General features: G+C 36.9%; 1 pseudogene; it reads left to right on the forward strand.

The window, feature by feature from the left end:
* The first annotated feature begins 16,868 nt into the window (after nucleotides 1-16,868).
* Nucleotides 16,869-20,530, forward strand: LOC138079702 (stress-induced-phosphoprotein 1-like; annotated as a pseudogene).
* The last annotated feature ends 4,474 nt before the right edge of the window (nucleotides 20,531-25,004 follow it).

Consider the following 25,004-nt stretch of genomic DNA (forward strand, 5'->3'; position numbering starts at 1 on the left):
CTCTACCCACTAGATACCAGAAACACCATTCCTTTCCCTTCAGTTGTGACAACAAAAATTTTCTCCAGGTATTTCCAAATGTGCCCTGAGGGACAAAATCACCCCTGATTGACAATGTTAAACACCCCAACATTTGAATTATAGGTGTCCCAGAAGAAGAAAGGGCATGAGAAAATACTTGAGGAGATAATAACTGAAAACTTCCCTAAGATGGGGAAGGAAATAGCCACCCAAGTTCAAGAAACCCAGAGAGCCCCAAACAGGATAAACCCAAGGCAGAACGCTCCAAAACACATATTAATCAAACTAATGAATATCAAACACGAAGAGCAAATATTAAATGCAGCAAAGGAAAAGCAACAAGTAACACACAAAGAGCTCCCCATAAGGGTAACAGCTGATCTTTCAATAGAAACTCTTCAGGCCAAAACGGAATGGCAGGACATACTTAAAGTCATGAAAGGGAAAAACCTACAACCTAGATTACAGTACCCAGCAAGGATCTCATTCAGATATGAAGGATAAATCAAAACATTTACAGACAAGCAAAAGCTGAGAGAATTCAGCACCACCAAACCAGTTCTTCAATAAATGCTGAAGGATCTTCTCTAGACACGAAACACAGAAAGGTTTACAAAATCGAACCCAAAACACCAAAGTAAATGGCAATGGGATCACACTTATCAATATTTACCTTAAATGTAAAGGGGTTGAATGCCTCAACCAAAAGACAAAGACAGGCTGAATGGATACAAAAACACGACCCCTGTATATGCTGTTTACAACAGACCCACCTCAAACCAAGGGACACATACAGACTGAAAGTGAAGGGCTAGAAAAAGATATTTCATGCAAATGGAGACCAAAAGAAAGCAGGAGTAGCAATACTCCTATCAGATAAAATAGACTTTGAAATAAAGACCATGAAAAGAGACAAAAAAGGACACTACATAATGACACTATATAATGATCAATGGATCAATCCAAGAAGAAGATGTAACAATTATAATTATATATGCACCCAAATAAATAGGAGCACTTCAATGCATAAGGCAATTGCTAACAAGTATGAAAGGGGAAATTAACAGTATCTTAAATAATAGTGGGAGACTTTAATACCCCACTCACACCTATGGATAGATCCACCAAACAGAAAATTAGCAAGGAAACACAACAGATAAATGATACAATGGACCAGTTAGACCTAATTGATATCTATGTTACATATCACCCCAAAACAATGAATTTCATCTTCTTCTCAAGTGCACATGTAACATTCTCCAGGATAGATCACATCCTGGGTCATAAAACTAGCTTTGGTAAATTCAAAAAAATTGAAATCATTTCAAGCATCTTTTTTGATCACAGTGTGGTAAGATTAGATGTCAACTACAGGAAAAAAAACTATTAAAAATACAAATATATGGAGGCTAAACAACACACTTTTGAATAACCAACAAATCGTGTAAGAAATCAAAAAGGAAATCAAAATATGCATAAAAACAAATGAAAATGAAAATACAACCCCAAACCTACGGATACAGTAAAAGCAGTGCTGAGGAAGGTTCCTAGCAATACAAGCTTACCTAAAGAAACAACAGAAAAATCAAATAAATAACCTAACTTTACACCTAAAGCAACTAGGAAAAGAAGAAATGAGGAACCCCAGGGTTAGTTCCCTGGCGGCTCAGACAGTAAAGCATCTGTCTGCAATGCAGGAGACCCAGGTTCAATCCCTGGGTCAGGAAGATCCCCTGCAGAAGGAAATGGCAATCCACTCCAGTACTCTTGCCTGGAAAATTCCATGGATGGAGGAGCCTGGTGGGCTACAGTCCATGGGATCACAAAGAGTTAGACACAACTGAGCAACTTCACTTTCACTCTCAGGGTTAGTAGAAGGAAAGAAATCATAAAATTGGGACAGAAATAAATGAAAAAGAAACAAAGGAGACTATAGCAAAAATCAACAAAACTAAAAGCTGGTTCTTTGAGAAGATAAATAAAATAGACAAACCATTAGCCAGACTCATCAAGAAAAAAAGGGAGAAGAATCAAATCAACAAAGTTAGAAATGAAAATGGAGAAATCACAACACAGAAATACAGACACAGAAATACAAAGGATCATAAGAGACTACTATCAGCAACTATATGCCAATAAAATGGACAAATTGGAAGAATTGGATGAATTCTTAGAAAATTATAACCTTCCAAAACTGAACCAGGAAGAAACAGAAAATTTTAACTGACCCATCACAAGCACGGAAATTGAAACTGTAATAAAAAATCTCCCAACAAACAAAAGCCCGGGACCAGATGGCTTCATAGGTGAATTCTACCAAAAATGTAGAGAAGAGCTAACACCTATCCTACTCACACTCTTCCAGAAAATTGCAGAGGAAGGTAAACTGCCAAACTCATTCTATGAGGCTACCATCACCCTAATACCAAAACCAAAGATACCACAAAAAAACTACAGGCCAATATCACTGATGAACTTAGATGCAAAAATCCTCAACAAAATTCTAGCAAACAGAATCCAACAACATATTTAAAAAATCATATATCATGACCAAGTGGGCTTTATCCCAGGGATGAAAGAATTCTTCAATATTTGCAAATCAAGCAATGTGATACATATTAACAAATTGAAAAATAACCATATGATTATCTCAACGGATGCAGAGAAAGCATTTGAGAAAATTCAACACCCATTTATAATAAAAAAAAAACTCCCAGAAAGTAGGCATAGAAGGAACATATCTCAACATAATAAAAGCTACACATGTTAAATCCACAGCAAACATTATCCTCAATGGCAAAAAATTGAAAGCATTTTCCCTAAAGTCTGGAACAAGACAAGGGTGCCCACTCTCACCACTACTATTCAACATAGTTTTGGAAGTTTTAGCCACAGCAGTCAGAGAAGAAAAAGAAATAAAAGGAATCCAGATTGGAAAAGAAGTAAAACTCTCACTGTTTGCAGATGACATGATCCTCTACATAGAAAACCCTAAAGACACCACCAGAAAATTACTAGAGCTAACCAATGAATACAGTTAAGTTTCAGGATATAAAATTAATAAACAGAAATTCCTTGCATTCCTATGCACTAACAATGAGAAAACAAAAAGAGAAATTAAGGAAACAATTCCATTCACCAATTCACCATTGTGACAAAAAGAATAAAATACTTAGGAATAAATTTACCTAAAGAAACAAAAGACCTATATATATAGAAAACTACAAAACAGTGATGAAAGAAATCAAAGATGACACAAATAGATGGAGAAATATACCATGCTCATGAACTGGAAGAATCAATATAGCGAAAATGAGTATACTACTCAAAGCCATCTATAGGTTCAACACAATCCCTATCAAGCTACCAATGGTATTTTTCACAGAACTAGAACAAATAATTTCACAATTTGTATGGAAACATAAAAAACCTCAAATAGTCAAAGCAATCTTGAGAAAGAAGAATGGAATTGGAGGAATCAACCTGCCTGACTTCAGACTATACTACAAAGCTACAGTATGGTACTGACACAAAGACAGACATATAGATCAATGGATCAAAATAGAAAGCCCAGAAATAAATCCACGCACCTATGGACACTTTATCTTTGACAAAGGAAGCAAAAATATACAATGGACAAAAGACAATCTCTTTAACAAGTGTGCTGGGAAAACTGGTCAACCACCACCAAGAATGAAACTAGAACACTTTCTAACACCATACACCAAAAAAAAAACTCAAAATGGATTAAAGATCTAAATGTAAGACCAAAAACTATAAGACTCCTAGAGGAAGACATAGGCAAAACACTCTGACATAAATCACAGCAAGATCCTCTATGACCCCACCTCCCAGAATAATGGAGGTAAAGCAAAAATAAACAAATGGGACCTAATTAAACTTAAAAACTTTTGTACAATGAAGGAAACTATAAGCAAGGCAAAAAGACAGCCTTCAGAATGTGAGAAAATAATAGCAAATGAAGCAACTGAAAAAGAATTAATCTCAAAAATATACAAGCAGCTCATGCAGCTCAATATCAGAAAAATAAATGACCCAATCAAAAAATGGGCCAAAGAACTAAACAGACATTTCTCCAAAGAAGACATACAGATAGCTAACAAACACATGAAAAGATGCTCAACATCACTCATTATCAAAGAAATGCAAATCAAAACTACAATGAGGTACCATCTCACGCCAGTCAGAATGGCTGCTATCAAAAGTCTACACACAATAAATGCTGGAGTGTATGGAGAAAAGGGAACCCTCTTACACTGTTGGTGGGAATGCAAATTAGTACAGTCACTGTGGAGAACAGTGTGGAGATCCCTTAAAAACTGAAAACAGAACTGCCATACGACCCAGCAATCCCACTGCTGGGCATACACACCAAGGAAACCAGAATTGAAAGAGACACATGTACCTCAATGTTCATTGCAGCACTGTTTACAATAGCTAGGACATGGAAGCAACCTAGATGTCCATCAGCAGACGAATGGATAAGAAAGATGTGGTACATAAATACAATGGAATATTACTCAGCTATCAAAAAGAATGCATTTGAGTTAGTTCTAATGAAGTGGATGAAAATGGAGCCTATTATACAGAGTGAAGAAAGTCAGAAAGAAAAACACCAATACAGTATATTAACATATATATATGGAATTTAGAAAGATGGTAATGACAACTCTATTTACAAGATAGCAAAGAGACCCAGATATAAAGAAAAGACTTTTGGACTCTGTGGGAGAAGGTGAAAGTGGGATGATTTGAGAGAATAGCATTGAAACATGTATATTACCATATGTGAAATAGATGACCAGTCCAAGTTCGATGCATAAAACAGGGCACTCAAAGCTGGTGCACTGGGACAACCCAATGGGATGTCCCAGAGGGACGTGGGAGAGGGGTTTGGGACCAGGGAACATGTACACCCACGGCTGCTTCATGTCAATGTATGGCAAAAACTACCCCAATGTTGTAAAGTAATTAGCCTCCAATTAAAATTAATTAATTAATTTTTAAAAATCATCCCTGATTGAGAACCACCTGACTAGATGAAAACCAAGATCCAACAATATGCTGCACATTCTTAAAGGGAAAGGATAGGGAAAGGATTCAAATACTAATAATAAGAAAACTGGTATGATTATATTAATATCAGACAATGCAGATTTGAAGACGAAGGGCATTGCAGAAATAGAAATAGTTCATAATGATAAAGAGAATCTACCTATTAAAAGGACATAAATGTTCATGCACCTAATAACAGAGCTTCAAAATACATGAAGTATAGATGGACAGAAACAAAGGGAAAAGAAAATCTATAGTCATATTTGGAGACTGAAACACTGCTCTTTAATTAATTGGTAGCATAACTAGATGAAGATCAGGAAGGTTATACAAGATTTGAACAATGCATTTAACCAACTTGACCTAAATGATACTTCTAGTATTCTAGAAGTGTTCTTAGTATTCTAGAGTACATTCAACAACCACAGAGTATACATTCTTTTCAAGCGCACTTGGAATGTTTACCAAGATACACCATATGCTGGGCCAAAATATAAGTCTCATTAAATTACAAATGACTGCAATCAACCGAAATATTTTCTATGACAACATAAATAAATTAAAAGTCAATAATGAAAAGGCATCTATAGAAGTCTTCAAATTTTTAGAAAAATAACATATTTCTAAGTAACTGCTGGGTCAAAACCAAATCACAGGATAATTTTAAAATATTTAAAATTAAACTTTAAAGTTCTTCAAAACAGTTTGTTTTCATACCCCTCTTTCTCAGGACCAACTGGTTTTAGATAGTCCCCCCCAAAAAAAGCTTTATTAAAATCATTCAATTGCTTTTGAATCTTTGGGCAGTCACCCTTTGTTTTTAATCTCACACCTATAGGAATGGAAAATCTTAAAAAAAGTAGTAAACATTAAACTCACAGAGTTTTACAGAGATAGGTGTAAAATAAATACAGATTTCCATCTTTCCTTATTTTATAAGCCCAGAAATCATTTTTAGTGTAGAGGATATTAGGGTTGCAGAAAATTATGGTTATAATTAGTGTTCTGCAAGTCATGTATTTGCAACTAGGAATGATCTTATAATGCTAACTATATTGTGAAAAGGAATTATTTTAGCGTTAGATTTTGATTAAGCTAAAATTTAAAAAAAAATCTATATCTAGACATGTGAGTGAAATTGCAGGGAGAAAAAAAAAGAAAAATCTAAAGCAACCAGTATTTTTTTAAAAGGATAGGTTATCTTCAAAGAAGCAAAATGTATACTAATAACATTATTAAAGCAACAGCAGCAAGAAAAATCAATGGGCAATAGAATTATGAAATCAATATGCAGAAAGAAAATAATGACCAACATAGGAAGTCTACACTCAGGACTTCCTATGACAGAGTGGATAAGAATCCACGTGGCAATGCAGGGGACATGGGTTTGATCCCTGGTCCAGGAAGAGTTCACGTGGAGAAACTATGCCTGTGTATCATAATTAATGAGCCTGTGCTGTAGAGTCCAGGAACCACTGTTACTGAGGCTGCATGCTGCAACTACTGAAGCATGTTCGCCTAGAGCCTGTCCTCCTCAACAAAAGAAGTCACTACAGTGAGAAACCTGCGCACTGCAATGAAAACTCAGCAGAACCAAAACTAAATAGAATTATTTTTTTTAAGTCTACACCTAGCACAAATATCCTTCAGAAACGAACATGAAATAAAGACATTGTTAGGCAGCAACCCAATGGACGTGAATTAGAGCAGACTCCAGGAGATAGCAGAGGACAGAGAAGCCTGGTGTGCTGTAGTCCATGGGGTCACAAAGAGTTGGACACTGAACAACAAGGTAAAAATTTAGAGAATTTGCTACCAGTAGATCTTCATTTAGGAATTAAGTAAATTCTTTGGGCAGAAGCAAACGATACTAGTTAGAAGGTTAGCTATGCAGGAAGCAAAGAATTCCCAAGAGAACCATAAATAGATGGTAAATCTAAATGAACACTGACTATGTAAAGTAATAATAACCTGTGGTTTAAAGTATGACAGTCGCTCAGTCATGTTTGACTCTTTGTGACTCCATGGAGCCTACCAGGCTCCTTTGTCCATGGGATTCTCCAGGCAAGAATACTGAAGTGGGTTGCCATTCCCTCTCCAAGGGTTTAAAGTATAGAGAGTATTAAAAGCATAGATAAATAACAGCATATTGATTGTATTTTCCTGTTGGAGCGTTAAAAGTACTAATTAACTTATAATTTCTAGAGTTAAAAAATACCTAACTTTCAGACTAACAGAGGAAAAACTAGAATTAAAACTTGGTGACTTTCATTAAAAAAGCAAAAAAGAGGTGAAAATAGAACATAGAATGGGCAGGATAAATAGAAGTCATGTAAGATGATAGATTTAAACCATATTTACTGTTTTAAGACTTAGAGCACAGTACATAGGAGTCTGACAGAAAAGAGTGACTTAATCACTTTGTCCTAGTGAAAGTGAAAGTCATTCAGCCATGTCGAACTCTGGAATTCTCCAGGCCAGAATACTGGAGTTGGTAGCCTTTTCCTTCTTTAGGAGATCTTCCCAACCCAGGCATTGAACCCAGGTCCCCCACCTTGCAGATGGATTCTTTACCAGCTGAGTCACCAGGGAAGCCCAAGAATACTAGAGTGGGTAGCCTAGCCCTCCTCCAGCGGATCTTCCTGACCTAGGAATTAAACAGGGGTCTCTGGCATTGCAGGTGGATTCTGTACCAACTGAGCTACTAGGGAATCTAAGAAGTCCTCTTTAGTAAGTTCCCCAAAATGGAAGTTTAAAAATGCTACTTCGTGAACACTTTAGGTATCAGAGCAGCAACAAGGCACTCTGCATCCATTCTATCTTTTTATCCTCACGATGAACTCCCTACTTGGAGGTGAGGATTGCCAGAGGGTGCTCAGTCAGTAAGTGACCAAACAGGATTCAAAACAGTTCAAACTCATCCCAACCTGAGCATACATCCCACCATGACACAATTCCTACCATATTATAAATCTAGTTTGGTCATGTTGTTTAAATATATCTTAAGCTTTTAACTGCTCAGAAGAAACAGATGGACAAACGTTTTGCAACAAACCCAACTTTTAAAAATTAAAGTTCCTAAGATTCCTCTAAGTTAAATAAACAGATTTTTAAGACAAACATACCAAACTTAGCCTATAGTCATGTGCAGAGCTACTCATATTCAAAGCAAGCATTTGCAGAGATGCTCTGCATCGTATATTTTTCCATTTTGTGGCCCACACTGCATATGCATTTCAGTTTCTACTTGGATATCCATTTAATTCTGCCAAGAATATGCATTCATTTCTTGTTAAAAGTAGAGTTTTCATTTCTGAAATGATTTATATGGAAGGACAGTGTAATTACATTAGAAGATATTTTAATTTGCAAATTCATTTCCAGCCAAGATTTGTGCAAAATAAAATCTAATTTATGCCAAAGAATATCAAACATGCTAATCAATTTTTTTAATGACTTCCCAAGAAGAAACTGGTGTTGGTTATGGTTTTTTACACAGCACTGTTATCTTCCAACCATATTGCTTTTTAAAAGTATTCAATTTATTTTTATGCTCTTTCAGTAATGAGGACTGTGTTATCTATCTACCACAAAATGAGAACTTCGTTGCTCAAATGATAAAAAAGGAAGATTTTGATTGTTTTCCTTCAAGTCACTTATTTCCAGGTATGTTCACTTTTATTTCTGTCACTTTTTTCCTACTGCTTAATCCCTAGGGCCTGCTATACTAATCTGTTAATTTTATATTATTCATACTGTTCATGGAAGAATTGATGCTTTTGAACTTAGTGTTGGAGAAGATTCCTGAGAGTCCCTTGGACTCCAGGGAGATCAAACCAGTCAATCCTAAAGGAAATCAGTCCTGAATATTCATTGCAAGGACTGATGCTGAAGATGAAACTCTAATACTTTGGCCACCTGATATGAAGAACTGACTCATTGGAAAAGACCCTGATGCTGGGAAAGATTGAAGGCAGGAGGAGAAAGGGAAGACAGAGGATGAGATTGTTGGATGGCATTGCCGGCTCAATGGACGTGAGTTTGAGCAAGCTCCGGGAGTTGGTGATGGACAGGGAAAATGGCGTGCAGCAGTCCATGGGGTCGCAAAGAGTCGGACATGATTGAGCAAGTGAACTGAACTGACATATTATTCAATATAATGCTGAAGTGACTATAGCTTGTCCCAAGACCATTACAAAAGAACAAGTTGTAGAAAGAAAAATTATCACTAGAAAAGATAAATGGATGACACACTGGACCTTAAGCTCTGTTTCTAATGGAAATTCTCATGCAGCCATGAGGAAACATGAACTGCCTCGTTAACTTTACGTCCTAGTTCTATCAGCAATTGATTTTTAATGCCTATGTTCATCATTATGAGCTCTTGCCAGTCTTTATACACATTTACAATTAAGCTTTATAAGGTGAACTAGTCACACGGTGATGCTCACTGCATCATCAGTGAGAATAATTAAAGAATAATTCACAAAGAGGAAACAGAGCTGCTGGGCCAGTACTATTTTGTGATGCAAATTACTAATGATTAAATGTCAAATGTGGAAGCTATAATTGCCACTGTATTTGAATTGACCTTAAAAATCACCAACATATCATGAAGATACTTTTGGAAAATCGAGGTAACATTGCTTTTTTTTTTTTTTTCATATTTCCACAGCATCTTTCAGCCAACATTTCTGACAATACTGCAGTGAGGCCATCTGCATCACCAACATATTTGTCACGGACCGAAAGATAACAGATTTGGAAATTGTTGCACATCAAAACAAAGCAGATTACAGTGAGCCCAAAACATTAGTTTTCCAAATGGGTTTTAAAATGCCAATTCCATAGTCTCAGTAAATAATCCATTGAGCTTTTTAGAGTTGTTTGGAATAGCTCTTTTTTTCTTTTAATAGAGAGCCATATTTTTTAAAAGTAGAAAACTAGGTTTCAAACATGCTTTTGATAGTTTGTTTATAGTTGGAAGTGGGACAAAACCGTTAAGGCTAGCTTTGCCATTACTGCAACTAAGTTAAAAATAAATGTCCGGAAACCAGATTGATTTGGGAGATATTTTTGACTTTACCCCTAGAGGATAGCTAACATAGCTAACCTCTGTTGTAAGCCTTGGTATTTGTTAACTCATTGATTTCTTTCAACAATCATGTGAAGGAGGTACTGTTGTTACCAATATTTCAGGAAAGAGAAAATGAGGCAGAGGGCTATGATAAATCACTAGGATCCTTCAGTAGGAAACAGAAGGGTCCCATCTAGGTGGTCTGGCTGAGAAATCTAATTTCTAACCAATGTGCTGTCTCTCTTCAACTGTTCAAATTGAGGGCAAAAAAGTTTTCTTTCCTTAAAGGCACAGAAGCACATTTGGAGGAATTCTAGTATATGCAGGAAGTCTTGAAGAATCTTTACAATGGAGCCAATCATTAATTCAATTAGTGGATCCCGTCTGTGGGTTCTTCCCGAATAGAAGACTGAACTGCAGACTTTCAGCCTCTGACATTTAAAGTCTTGCTCAGTGCTCTATCGTATATCATTTAATCCTCACAACAACTTTATAGCCTGCAATGCATTTATGATCTCAATTTAAACCCACATGATGTGGACTTTTGTGGAAATGAATGCAGAGAATACCACAAATATTCTGAAAATGCCAAGGGTTTAATATAGTTCTACACCCCTTTTATCTATTTGTAAAAAGCTTTACCATAAAAATTTGAGACCAAAAATATCAAAGTTATTCTGATAGTCTGTTCTATAATGAGTTTTCCTAACTGAAGTATAGTGGGTTTACAACATTGAGTTAGTTTCAGATGTACAGCAAAGTGAATAGGTGTGTATATATATATATATATAGAGAGAGAGAGAGAGAGAGATTCTTTTCCAGTATAGGATATTATATCAAACATCAAATATAGTTCCCTATGTTATACAATAAATCCTTGTTGTTTATCTATTTCATATATAGTGGTGTGTATCTGTTAGTCCCATACTCCTAATTTGTCCCTTCTCCATCCCTTTACCCTTTGGTAAGTTTGTGTTCTTATGCCTACGAGACTATTTCTGCTTTTTGATATTACGTGTATTATTTTTTAGATTCTGCATATAAGTGATATCATGCAATATTTGTCTTTCTCTGTCTGGCTTTCTTCACTATGATAATCTCTAGTTTTTCTAACATAAATAAGTTAATACAAGAGACGTATGAGGCAATGATGTTAAAATAATGTGGAAATAATATTGGCTGTTTCATAGACTGTTTTTCTAAGTCCAAGAAATTCAAAACTGCAGAAATAGGAAAAGAAAAGAAAAAGCCCTCAGATGGGCTGGTGACCTGGCAACATGAGCCTTTGGGGCTGTTTTCAGAAAAACTACCAATGGAAAGCCTGTTCACAGAGCTCTCTCCCCAGAGAGGCGCCCCAGCCTGGGGCAGTTCTTGGCTGCTTGGCAGGTCCACTACCTCCTGTGAGTACTAAGACTGCAGCCCCATAAGCTCTGATTTCCATGTCCTCTGGCTCTATCTCAGCTAAGATTAGTCCTCACCTGATAAATTTTGTCCTCATTCCTATTCTATTGTTTTGTGTAATCTAATATTCTTTGTCGCAGATTCCAGCTACTCTGTGGAGAAGGAAAGGGCAACCCACTCTAGTATTATTGCCTAGGTAAGCCCATGGACAGAGGAGTCTGGCGGGTTACAGTCCATGGGGTTGCAAAGACGCAGACACGACCCAAGCGACTCAGCAGGCACCAGCTACTCTGAGCTGCTTGCCTTGATGGGCCATTTTAATCCCCAGCTATGAATGAGGATATCTGGGGTGGGTTGGGGGGACAGTGGTGGCTGTTAGTGCTCTGGTTATCATTATGTAAGGTAGCTTATCATGCAAAATAATAATCATAAACAATCAGATGAAAATATTTTTTAAATATTTTCAGATATTACAATTCTTTACCTTCATGTTTGCATTTTCCCACCAGGTTCTAAACCTGCTGTGTGAGAGGGGAGGATATCAAAGTCACCAAGGAAAAATTTTATATAACCCATATCTTCCTACCCTTCCCTTCTGCAAGACTATGTTATGTTGAAAACTATCATTCTTAGCAGGGGAGTGAAGGGGATGAAGTATAACCTACATTTCCCTAATTCCTCAAAACTTTTAAACTCAAGAGTTTCAGGATCCTTAGGAATTTATAGACTTTTTTTGATGGCAGGGAGGACAGTTCTATGTTTAAATGTACTTATGTAACAAGCTTTCCAAAGGGTAAAAGCGTTCTGTTTTCTGTTAAATACTATCATGTAAGATGTATCAGTATATATTTTTTGCAGCAATTTTAATGATTCTTTCATATCTAGACTGATAAAGATGCTGTTAGTTTCAGAAATATCAGTTAAAGGGAAAAACACTAAAGACTCCTCCTAATTCTCTGAAGATTTCAGAGAAAAATAATTTCTATCTGGGTTTTAGTTTAAGGAAATCTTGGTCTTTTCTTTAAATATGTATGTACTTTGTCATTTTCTGTATCTCCTGAGAGACTTTTCTGTCCTGAAATCAGAAGGCATCCCTTTAGGTTGGTGCCCTCAGGTGAATGAGAAATGCAGTTGAGACTGAAGAAATGATGAATCTGCTCAAACTATCTCCTCTTCCTTCCATCATGTCCAGCTATCTAGCTTGAAATATTCACTGTTAAAACTGCACAGCCCCATAACCAGGTTAGACAATTTGGAATTGTTGAGAATCTCTTTCATTAGTTGCCACTACTGATTTTATTAAACAAATTTAATAAATTTTACTTATTTACAATTTATACTCCACATATCTTCGACATATTTGAGATGATCAACAGTAAAACTATATCCATTATGGAAATAAAAAGTAATTCTTCCCCTCTTTCCTACTTATCCTTCCCAACAATAAAAACGTGAAAGTTAACTTTGAATTCAACACTTGTTAAAGTTATAGGAAAAACAATAAGCCAAAATAATATTTGATTATTTCCTATCAGAATATTCTGGTAACCTTAGGCAAAGGAGAAACTGGATAGGTAGGGGAAAGGTTTTGTTTAGAATTAAGAAAATGTGCCAGTTAGTAGGTTTTTGTCTCCCCTTCTAACTGTGTTATGTGATGTTGGAGCGGGGACTTTGCAAACCACTTTGCCAACTGGCTCCCTATTAAGCTCTGCCAATTATAGGTGGGTGGGTCTGGGTGTGTGTGTGTGTGTGTGTGTGTGAGTGAGAGAGAGAGAGAGAGAGAGAGGTTTTAAGTGTGTGTGTGTATGTGTGAGAGAGAGGTTTTAAGCACATCTATCTTTTCCTTGTTTTTCCAGTTCTAAGGGAGGCAGCTGCTACCTCATTTTCTCTTTTTTTGCCTTTTCAGTCACCAAATTAACTTTACACCTAATTGATAACTACTTACGCTCTATTTTCTGTTAAATAAATAGTCTGACTTAGTCTCATGACTAGATCTTAATGGATACAATAAGGGACACCAGGTCATGTCTCATGTCTCCTAATATGTTTACTTACATGAAGCAGCATGCCTCCTAAGATAGTCACATACTCCTCCTGAGCTCTTAATTCAACAGTCTTCCCATGAGATCAAGCTTTTGTTATATATAATGTTTCTTTTAACAAAGAAGCATGTAAAGCATTGTCTTATTCCATTTTTAATTTCTGGTAAAATTCTTATTGTTAAGATTGTCATTTGCTTCCCTTTGGATGTGTAAATGGACTATGTTAGTCAGACCCATGACTGCATGAATTACACATGAGTAGAAAAGCTCCATTAGCTCCTCCCAAGGGCGAATTTTTCTATTTGAAATGGTAAATAAAGTGAGGATGGTGGTCCTATAAGGTTAAAAACTAAACCCAGTTAGAAGTCTGGTTTATTTAATGCTATCAGAATATTTTTCAAAAAATTAAAGTTGGTAGAAAGACTGCTAGTTCTATACAGAAAGATATTATACTGAGAGTCAGCAATTATTTTCTGCACAAAGTTTAATTTTCAACTTTCTGACAAGCCATTGCCTTCTCAACATCACTGTTGTCATGGGAAAGTAAAGTTCCCTTTTTCTTGCATAGATTAGTCCATTCATAATGCATAATAACCAAGGCTCAGGGGTTTTCAGGACTATAAGGAAACATACGGCCAAGACAGTCAAAGACGACAGACAATATAAAAACCAAGATCATGAAGCAGGAAGGACCTGAATTTTGAGTTTAAATAGAAGGTAGGAGCCAAATTTACTTAGGATTACCTTAACAGTGGAGCGCAGAAGACAGAGGAATAGCATATTTAAAGTACGGGAAGAAAAAACTATCAACCAAGAAATCTAAACGCAGCAAACTTTGAGAGAACTTAGATCTGCCTAACAAGAAACACTAAATAAAGTCCTTCAGACTAATAAGAAATGACTTGGGATGGTAACTTGAATCCACAGGAAGAAACAAAGAGCACCAGAAATGATAAATATGTGAATAACTATAAACAAGTATAAATATTCTTATTTTTCTTATAATTACTCTAAGAGATAAAAGAGTGTATACAAAATAATTATATTGTTGGGTTTACCATATAAATGGATAATATATAGCACAAAAAAGAGGGAGGCTACCTTAGAGTAAAGCTGCTATTTTATCAGAATTAGGTCTGTTTTAACCTGATGTACATTGTGATAAATTTTGATGTAAAAATAATACCTAGCATAATCACTAACAAAATAACTAAAAAAATACTTAAAAATTTGGCAGAGGAATTAAAATAATACAGTTTGACACAAAAGAAAGCTGTAGAGAAGGAACAGATAAACACAAAATGTGACTCATACAACTTAATAGGTGAAAAAAAGGGAACACTCGTGCACTGTTGGTGTGATATATATTGGTGCAGCCTTATGGAAAACAGGAAGATTCTCAAAAAGTTAAAAATAGAACTACCACATATGATCCAGCAATTTCACATCTGGATATTTATCTAAAGGAAACAAAAACACTAACTTGAAAAGATACATGCACCACCATGTTCACTGCAGTATTACTTACAACAGCCAAGATATGGAAGCAACCTATGTATCCATCATAGATGAATGAACACAGGCGACGTGATACACACACGCACGGAATGTTATTTGACCATAAAAAGAAGGAAATCTTGCCATTCATAACAACCGGGATGAACCTTAAGAGCCTTATACTAAGTGCAGTAGGTCAAAGACATCTACTATATGATTTTACTTACATGTGGAACATTAGAAAAAAAAAACAAACACTAAGCTCATAGCTAGAGAGAATAGGTTGATGTTGCCAGAGGTGGGATTAGAGGCAGACAAAATAGGTGAAGGGGGTCAAAAGATAAAAACTTCCAGTTATAAATTAAAAAGTCATGCTGATGTAGTGTACAACAGGGTGACTAGAATTAATAATACTGTATTGCATATCTGAAAGTTGCTAAGAGAGTAGATCTTTAAATTTCTCATTACACATACACAAAAAAATTTGTAACAATGGTGACAAATGTTAACTTACTGTGATCATTTGCAATATAATTATCAAATCATTGCACTGTACACCTGAAATTAATAAAGTGTTAAGTCAATCATATCTCAACTTTCTAACAATATGAGACATCTAGAAGATAATAGCAAAATGCAGACATTTTCAATGAAATCAATACTTGCATTAATGTGATTATACTCTAATTGAAAGGCGGATATGGTCAGACTGGATTAAAAAAGCAATTATCCAATTATATGCTGTCTACGGAGACACAATACAGAGTCCAAGGCACAACTGGTCAAAAATAAAAGGATATTTATATATCTGGAGTGGCTACATTAAGATTAATGGACTTTAAGTCAAGAAATATTACTAAAGACAGAGGGACATTTCATAATGATGAATCAACATATCATGAAAAGAAATCAGTTTTAGTCTACACTTACCAAACAAAGGATAGACAATTAAATAACTATAATTAGAGATTTTAACATCCCACTTTCAATATTGGATAGAACAGCCAGGCATAAAATCAACATGAACATAGATAAATTGAACAAAATTCATTTAATCTAATGTGTAGATTGTGGTAAGTTAAGATGCATATAGCCACCCACATTCTATCCAACAGAGAATATATTGGGTTAGCCAAAATGTTCATTTGAGTTTCTCCACACAACAAACCCTCACAAAACTCAAAAAACCATATAGCTAATATAATTCTTTCTGGTGAAAACAAATGCTTTCTCCCTGATTCAGGAAGTTAAGGATATCTATACTCTCATTACTTCTACTTCAATGTTGTACTGGTGATTTAGCCAACTTAACAAGAGAAACCAAGGTAATGTAGATTAGAAAGAAAGATAGATATAAAACTTTATTATTTGCACATGGCATGATGTTATGTGCAGAAAACCCTATAGAATCAAAAAAACTACTTAAACTAATAAATCAGTTTAGCAAGTTTTCAGGATATAAAATACACAAAATTACATTATATATCTATAAAAACAATGAACAATCTGAAAACAAAAGTAACAATTTCATTCACAATAGCTTCAAAAAGAATAAAATAGTTATGAACAAACAGCAGAAGAGACATACACTTTATCTCACGAACTTTGCTGAAAGTAAAGACCTAACTGAAAGGAGAGATATAACACATTCATGGATTGGAAGACTCAATATTGTTAGGATGGCAATTCTCCCCAAATTGATTTATAGAATCAAGGTCAGCCTTATCAAAAACTCAACAAGTTTTTTGGTAGAAATGGGTGAGTCAATACTGAACTTTATATGGAAATACAAAGAACCCAGGACAGTCAAAATTTTTGAAGAACAAGTTAGAGACCTTACACTTTTTTTTCCCCAAAACTCCCAACTAAAGCTATAATCAAGACATTGCAATGTTGACTTAAGAATAGACATATAGATAAATGTAACAGGAGAGTCTAGAAATAAACCTTTATACTTATAGTCAATCAGTTTTCAACAAAGTGCCAAGCAATTCAATAGGAAAAAGAAAGTCTTTTCAGAAAATGGTACTAAAATAACTGAATATCCATATGAAAACAAAAACCTCAGATCTTCACATTATAACATTCAGAAAAACAAACTCAAAATGGATCACAGATCTAGATATATGAGCCAAAAATATGAAACTTCTAGAAGAAAACAGGAAAAAATCTTCATGATACTGAGTTAGATTTCTTAGAAATCATTTTTGTTCCAAAATCATGATCAATAAAATAGAAAATTGATAAATTGGACAGACCTCATAAAATTAAAAACTTTTGCTCTTCAAAAAGCACCATTAATAAAAAGTCACAAACTAATAGAATACATTTGCAAGTTATATGCCTGATATCCAGAATAGATTTAAGAAAAGAAAACCACTTAAAACTCCATCATAAGAATTCAAGTAACCCAATTTAAAAATCAGCAACAGATTTGACAAGCATTTCACTAAGAAAAATATATGAATGGCTAATAAGCCCATGAAAGGGTGCTCAATATCATTAATCATTAGTACTGTAAGTTGCTCAGTCACATCCAACTGTTTGCGACCCCACAGACTGTAACCCGTCAGTCTCCTCTGTCCATGGGATTTTCCAGGCAAGAATACTGGAGTGGATTGCTATTCCTTTCTCCAGAGGATCTTCTCAACCCAGGGATCGAACCCTGGTCTCCTGCATTGCAGGAGAACTCTTTACCATTTGAGCTACAGGGAAGACCTCATTATCATTAGAGAAAAACAAATTAAAATCATAGTGAGATACCATTCCAAACTCATCAGAGTGGTGTAATGTAAAAGACTGTCAATATGAAGTGTTAGCAAGTATGAGAAGAATCTGGAACCCTCATACATTGCTGGTAGGAATGTAAAATGGTAAACAATTTAGCAGTCACTTCAAAGGTTAAATATTAGCTTACTATGATTATAGTTAACTCACAACTCTCTGGGGCTTTCCTGGTGGCTCAGTCAGTAAAGAATCTGCCTGCAATGCAGGAAACTTGGGTTTGATCCCTGGATCAGGAAGATCCCCTGGAGAAGGGAATGATGACCCACTCCAATATTTTTGCCTGCAAAATCCCATGGACAGAGGAGGTGGGTGGACTACAGTCTATGAGGTTGCAAGAGTTGGACACAATTTAGTGACTAATCCTCCACCACAACTATCTAGCAATTTCACACTTTGACAACTACCCAAGAAAATGAAAATGTATGGCCACATAAAGACTTGTACATGAATATTCATAGCAACATTAGTCATCATAGCCAAGGACTGGAAATAATCCAAATGTCCATTGGCAAGTGGAGGCATAAACAAAGACACAGAATATTTTCAACATGACAAGGATTCCTAGGTTGCCCTTCTTTAATCGCACTCAATCCCCTTCCTCACTGTACCTCCCACACCATTCCCTGTCCTGCCCATGATCCCTGGCAACTACTAAGTTCTCCTCAGTTTGTATAATTCTGTCATTTCAAGAATGTTGTATAATGAAATCATACAGATGGTAGCTAACCTTTTTGGATTGACCCTTTTCACTCATCGCAATGCCCTGGAGATTCATTCCAATTGTTGCATATATCAGTAATCCATTCCCTTGTTATTACTGAGTAGTATTCAAGGATATGAATTCCAGTTTCTTTAGTCATTCACCCATTGAGGAAAGTTTGATCTGTTTTTAGTTGTTGGCTATTTCAAATAAACCTGTCATAGACATTCATTTACATGTTTTTACATGAGGACACGTTTTTATTTTTTCTGGGATAAACACCCAAGAGTATAAACAGCTGGGTTTATAGTAGTTGCATGTTTAGTTTAAGAAACTGTCAAACTGTTTTCCAGAGTATCTAGGAACTATCTTTTTAAAAGTTCTCGGCTGAGAACAAGAGCAGATCAAACCAGAAGATAAATGAGCTAAAGCCAAAGGTGACGAGGCCCTGAGTGCTGGCAACATGAATGATGCACCACAGTGCTCCCCTCAAACAGTAAGTCAGGTCCCCAGACCGTGTGCTCTCCAGCAATCGCTCAGTGTCCTTCACCAAGAAAGGCGATCATCAGAAGGCTTACAAGGATGGTGACAAAACGGTTGACTTAAAACCTGACTGGGGCAAGGGCTCTATTCCCCAAAAGCAGTAGCTCTTGAGTTTTAAACTCATTCAAAAATCACCACTCAAACGTATGAGAAGAGTTTAAACATGAAGCAAATAATCCTCAATCCTCAGCTCAAAGATGGTTTACAGAATATGGAACCCTGGTCAAGCAGAGAGGAAATTCAAGAATCCTTTCATCATGTCTGATCTATACCAGAAGTTGGATAGTGATTCCAGGACAAGGACACTGCTCATGGATCCTACATACCAGGAACACACAATAGGCCATCTGACCCGGGCTAAAACTGCAAGATCCGTAGGTCATGACTACCCTCAGTGTCTCCCCGAAGGAGATCTGGGCAGTCTGGATGAGGAGAAAGAAGCTGAGACACCTCCACCACCACCATCTTCTCCCAAAAAGGAGACCAAGCCAGAGCCAATGGAAGAAAATCTTCCAGAGAATAAGAAGCAGGCACTGAAGGAAAAAGAGTTGGGGAAGCATGCCTGTAAGAGAAAGAAAAAAAACTTTGACTCAGCCTTAAATAGTACAACAGAGCCAACACCAGGACCCCACCAACATGACTCACATGACCAATCAAGGAGCCAGGTACTTCACAAAGGATGGCCAGAGTGAAAGGAGACTTGTGAGAAGGCCTTTGAAGAGCAGCTAAACAAGCGAGAAGACTATCAACAGATTGCCAAACCTCACACTCAAACTGGAAGAGCCTATTCCATGGAAGGAAAGCCCAAGGATGCCATCCATTTCTACAAGTCTCTGGCAGAGCACCAAACCCTGGACTACATAAACCCAGAACAAAGGCAATGAATATATTCAGAGAGGGGACTATCCCCAGGCCAGAAACCATCAAATGGGAACCTGAGAGACACCAAATTGTACAGCAAGGGAGCTGCCTGCTCCATCGAACTCCTGGAGTTTCAGCTGCACTCAAGGACTGTGAGAAATATATCCAGTTAGAACTGACTCTCACCCAGGGTTATCCATGGAAAGTAGCTGCCCTAAGAATCAACAAAGGACTATACAAAAGCCATGGATGTCCGCTATAAGGCACTAGACCTGGACTCCGACGGTAAGGAGGTAGCTGACAGTCACCATGGCTACACGGTGTTACAGAACCACCAACACAACAGCCTTGAAGATGTGAAGAGATAGGCCATGCCCGAGGTGCAACAGATGAGTGACCTGGCCATGTGGCTTATCTTGGAACAGATAACGAAGAATGCTGGCACTCAGCAGACACTTAGAGAATCCTGCAATACTGTGGAAGCTCCAGGAGCTGATGGAGGTGGGTCTGATTGCAAGCGGGTGATGACTCACTCATCTCCTTCCCTTCACCCTCACATAGAAAAAGGAGCCAGAACTGTGGCAAGCAGCATGGAGCAGAAGGGACAGACAGGGAAAGGAGAACAACTTATCTCTCTATGTTTATATAGAAGACAGAGATTTGTACTCCGGTTATTCGTGCAGCCTCTCGGCCCTTCTAGCACTATCAATGTCTCTCTTGCTGCCCCCAGATTTCACATCTCCCACTGCGCTCCTCAGTCACTGTCCAAGCTGCTCTGCCATAGTTGGTGATTGGTGGGGTGCGGGGGGTGGCGGTGGGCAGGGAGTGAAAGCATTAGCCTCTCAGTTGTGTCCTTGACTCTTGTGACCCCATGGACTGTAGCCCACCAGGCTCCTCTGTCCAAGGAGTTCTGCAAGCAAGAATACTGGAGTGGGTAGCCATTCCCTTTTCCAAGGGATCTTCTCAACCCAAGGATCAAACCTGGGTTTCCTGCATTGCAGGCAGATTCTTTTACCATCAGAGCCACCCACCAGGCGAAGGGGTAGGCTGTTCTTTCCAACCTCAGGTCCCAACTGTCTTCACACTATAAACTCTATGACCCCTTCACCAACAAAACCAGCCAGTCAGGCCTGGTTACACATTAAAAAAAAAAAGGAAAGAAAAAGTAGTTCTGTTTATTGTTAATACCAGATAAGAGAAAGACAAAATATATCTTTGTTCAAGCTTAGGTCTTTTACAGGAAATAGGAAACCAGAAGTCTATTCAGATCTTATCATAGCTTAATTAATGAAAGAAGGTGACTGTGCAGTACTATCAAGGTTGTCTCCGGGGGGAAAAAAAGCCACTGATTAACAATAGCAACTTAAAACTTCACAACTGTTTTTAATGTTGACCTAGGAGCTCCATGTTAGTAGAGCTTTCATGGTCTACTGATGTAATATTTGGCAATGAGCAGACTCTGAATGTTTTACTCAACATTTTGGGATTAAAATACAGGAAACATTCTTCCCATGTTCCAGAATGTAAAACCTATTTATCTTGATTTATTTTCATAAAAGAACAAGCTCTCAGAATTATACATACATGTTCTCTTCCCCAAAACAAAATAAACCATGTCTTTGAGGGTGAAAAAAAAAACTTTCAGATTTTTGAATAATTTAGAAGATTCTAAGCCTTGAAACATAATATTCTGATCATTACTACACAGCAAGTAATTTTGGCCCAATCTGTTCTCTTGAAATCCGAAGTCAACAGGAGATCTGTGCAAGAGACAATCACGTTCTACCAGTACAGGACCACTCTCAAGCTTAAAGCTTTTCAAAAGTTTATGAAATATTTATGCACTCTAAACTGGATTGAAAAATCTTCATGGGCATCTACCTGCAGGCAAACCATTCAGTGTTTTCTGCCTTTTCCACATACCAGCTGCCTAGAGTCCCACCCTCCCCAGTCAAGTATTTTATACTACCCTCTAAACAACTGTATTCCACCACATCTGAATATCTGAATGCAGATCATAGTTTCCAAAATACCTGGTGCAGGAAGGTCCCTAGAAGTCCTATTTATAATCACTATGCAGTCTGCAGTTCCTTTCATAAATACAAAAGTCACTTCTCATCCTTCATGACATTTCCCTTCTCTTTCTATCCAGGCTGGAGCTGCTACAATGCCTGTCATGTTCCTATCGGTTATGCACTATCAACACTCATTTTCCCCTGTAGCATTTTGTATTAATTCACTATTCTTATCTGGAAAATAAAAATTTTATTTAAATTAGTTTTTCTAATTACTCTAGTACAATTCCTTCCTTTCCCATAATAACCTCTTATTAGTGTTGTAATACTGGCTTATAGAAGCCTTTCCTTATATTGAATAAACATAACATATATTCAGTGAGTGCCTACTATCCCACTGTGATTACCACTGGAAATTCTGTGGTGGAAAAAATGGATGAAGTTCCTACCTTAATGGAGCTTACAGCCTAATGGTAAAGACAGACATTAAACAGATCATCACACAAGTAATTACAATGCTGGCAAGCATATGAAAAAAAATGCTACAAATGTACATATAAAGGGACAAGTAGTCAGCAGGAATTGTAGACTAGCAAAAAATGATGCTTAACCTGAGATCTGATAATAATTTGGAGTTAACAGAGACAAAGGGAAGAAGTGTGTCACTAGAGTGCAAAGGATTTGGGCATAGTTAGGAACTCACAGAATGTCACTGTGTCTGGAACTTAGAGCATAAAGGGGAGAAAGCTACAGAGGAAGCTGGGGCCAGGTCATGCTGAGTCTGGTAGGCTCTGAATTTTATTCAAATTGTATTTGAAATATTTTTAAGTAAAGAACTTCTATGGTCAGCCTGCACTTTAAAAGGACCACTCCTGGAAAATAAAGTAACCATTTGGCTTAGATGGTGGGGAGAACAGAAGTGGATGAAGGAGGACTATTAGGAATCTTTTATAGATGCCTAGAAGAGAAATGATGGCTTTCTTGGATGATTGGGTTGGCACTGAAGAGGAAAAACACCTTAAATGTAGAACTAATGAGATGTGATTTTTAGCCAGTGCAACTGAATGACTTAGACAAGTTTAAGGTATATGATTTCTGTTTGGAAAGTTTTTTCTTATTTTTTTATTTACTTTTTAAATTGAAGGATAATTGCTTTACAGAATTTTGAGTTTTTCTGTCATACATCAATAAGAATCAGCCATAGGTATACCCATATCCCCTCCGTTTGGGAGATTTTTAAGTATGGGCTAGAATAAAAATTGTAGGATGATAGGTTTGGGTTTTTTTTTTTTTTTTTTTTTGCTTTTTTTGTTCACTGCTGCAACCCATGCCTCCAGAGATATTCATGTTGGAGGTGTTGAACAGGCAGTGAGGTCATATGCAATTGCAGTTCAGAAGACAGATTTGGGTTGGTATTAAAAGTGTGACAATCAGCAGAATGTGGCATGGATCCTCTCAAAAGCCAGGACAATATGGAGCTCCTCTAGAGCAAGGTTGAAGAATGGGAAAGTCAAGATGGATTGTGCCCAGCTCTCTTGCTAAGAGCTCTTTGCAGCACTACATGATTGTCAAAGCATTTAATCTTTCTCATCATATTCTCTATGAGGCCCAGTCCCCTAGTATCTCCCATTACTGTCTTCAGTTTGGACCTGTCCCACAGGAATACTAAGCCCTTCATCTCTCTCTCTTCACTCCTCCTTTCAAGAGCAGTGGATGGAAGGAAATTTAGGAAAATGAGTTATATAAAATGGAACATGATGCTGAATTATTGCTGGAAGATATAGATTTAGTGCTTGACCCTTTCCAGCTATCAGCTGGGCCCAAGTCAGACTGGTAGCGTACATTTTTTAGCCAAGAAGTCATTTCTATGCTCTTTATAACTCAGCATACATTTCATACTTAATTTCTCCTTAATAAAATAATAGTTAATAAAATGAGATCTTTTCATAGTATGACAGCTGCTAAAGCAGCAAATTTTCTAAAAGCCAACCTGGTTAGAACCAATTTCATTTCTAGAATTACCCAACTTATAGAACAATTAATTCAAAAGTGTAATTTGTTTATTCTATCTTCTGTGCTTAACAGAATATAAACTGCACTAAATAACCAGTGCAAACTGTCACCAAAATGGAGAAAACAGAAGTCACTGAGAGTTATGTTAAAAAACAAAAACAACACCCGAACACTCTGCTCTGTGTCCAGAATAATTAAACATTACTTCTTTCATAAGCAAGTTGAAATGACTTCTTTTCAAAAGAGGAGATTAAATGTACATTTTGCTTAAGATACTTTTCTCAGTGCATGACCCTCCAAACATCTCTAGTTAATGAAGTTCATTGAAAAAATAGGGCTATCATCATAACTGATTTTATATCATCAGATGAAAAGAGTTCAAATTTTTAAATCCCTGGTCCAGGAAGATCCAAAAAGCCATGGAGCAGCTAAGCCCCACTGCGCCACAACTATTGAGCCCACGTGCCGCACCTACTGAAGCCTGTACACACCTAAAGCCCGTGCTCCACAACAAGAGAAGCCACGCCATGAGAAGGCTGTGCACTGCAGTGAAGCGTGGTCCACATTCCCCACAACTTGAGAACGCACTGGAGACCCACCACGGCCAAAATTAAAAAACAAATATGTAAAAAATTGCAAGGTTTTAAAAAAAAAACCTGTTAGTCTAATGAAACTGTTGTTAGTCCACTGACATGCAAACAGGTCATTCTATAAAATGGGAATAATGATGCTGCCTCAAAAGACTGCTGTGAGAAATAAATTAACATTTGGAAAGCATTCAGAACAGCCTCTGTGATACACAGAAGCCAAATTATTTTTGGCTGCTATTGCTGCTGTGACTACTTACAGATATAGCTCCTGTTTATCTGCATTAAAGAGATCCTCAGGGTGGGGGTTATAGTTATGTTGAAATTACAGTGATTATTACAGTAGTCCCCCTAATCCTTGGGGGTAAATTCTAAGACCCCCAG

The sequence above is a fragment of the Capricornis sumatraensis genome, chromosome 5, assembly GCF_032405125.1.
Source record: "Capricornis sumatraensis isolate serow.1 chromosome 5, serow.2, whole genome shotgun sequence".
Classification (NCBI taxonomy): domain Eukaryota; kingdom Metazoa; phylum Chordata; class Mammalia; order Artiodactyla; family Bovidae; genus Capricornis; species Capricornis sumatraensis.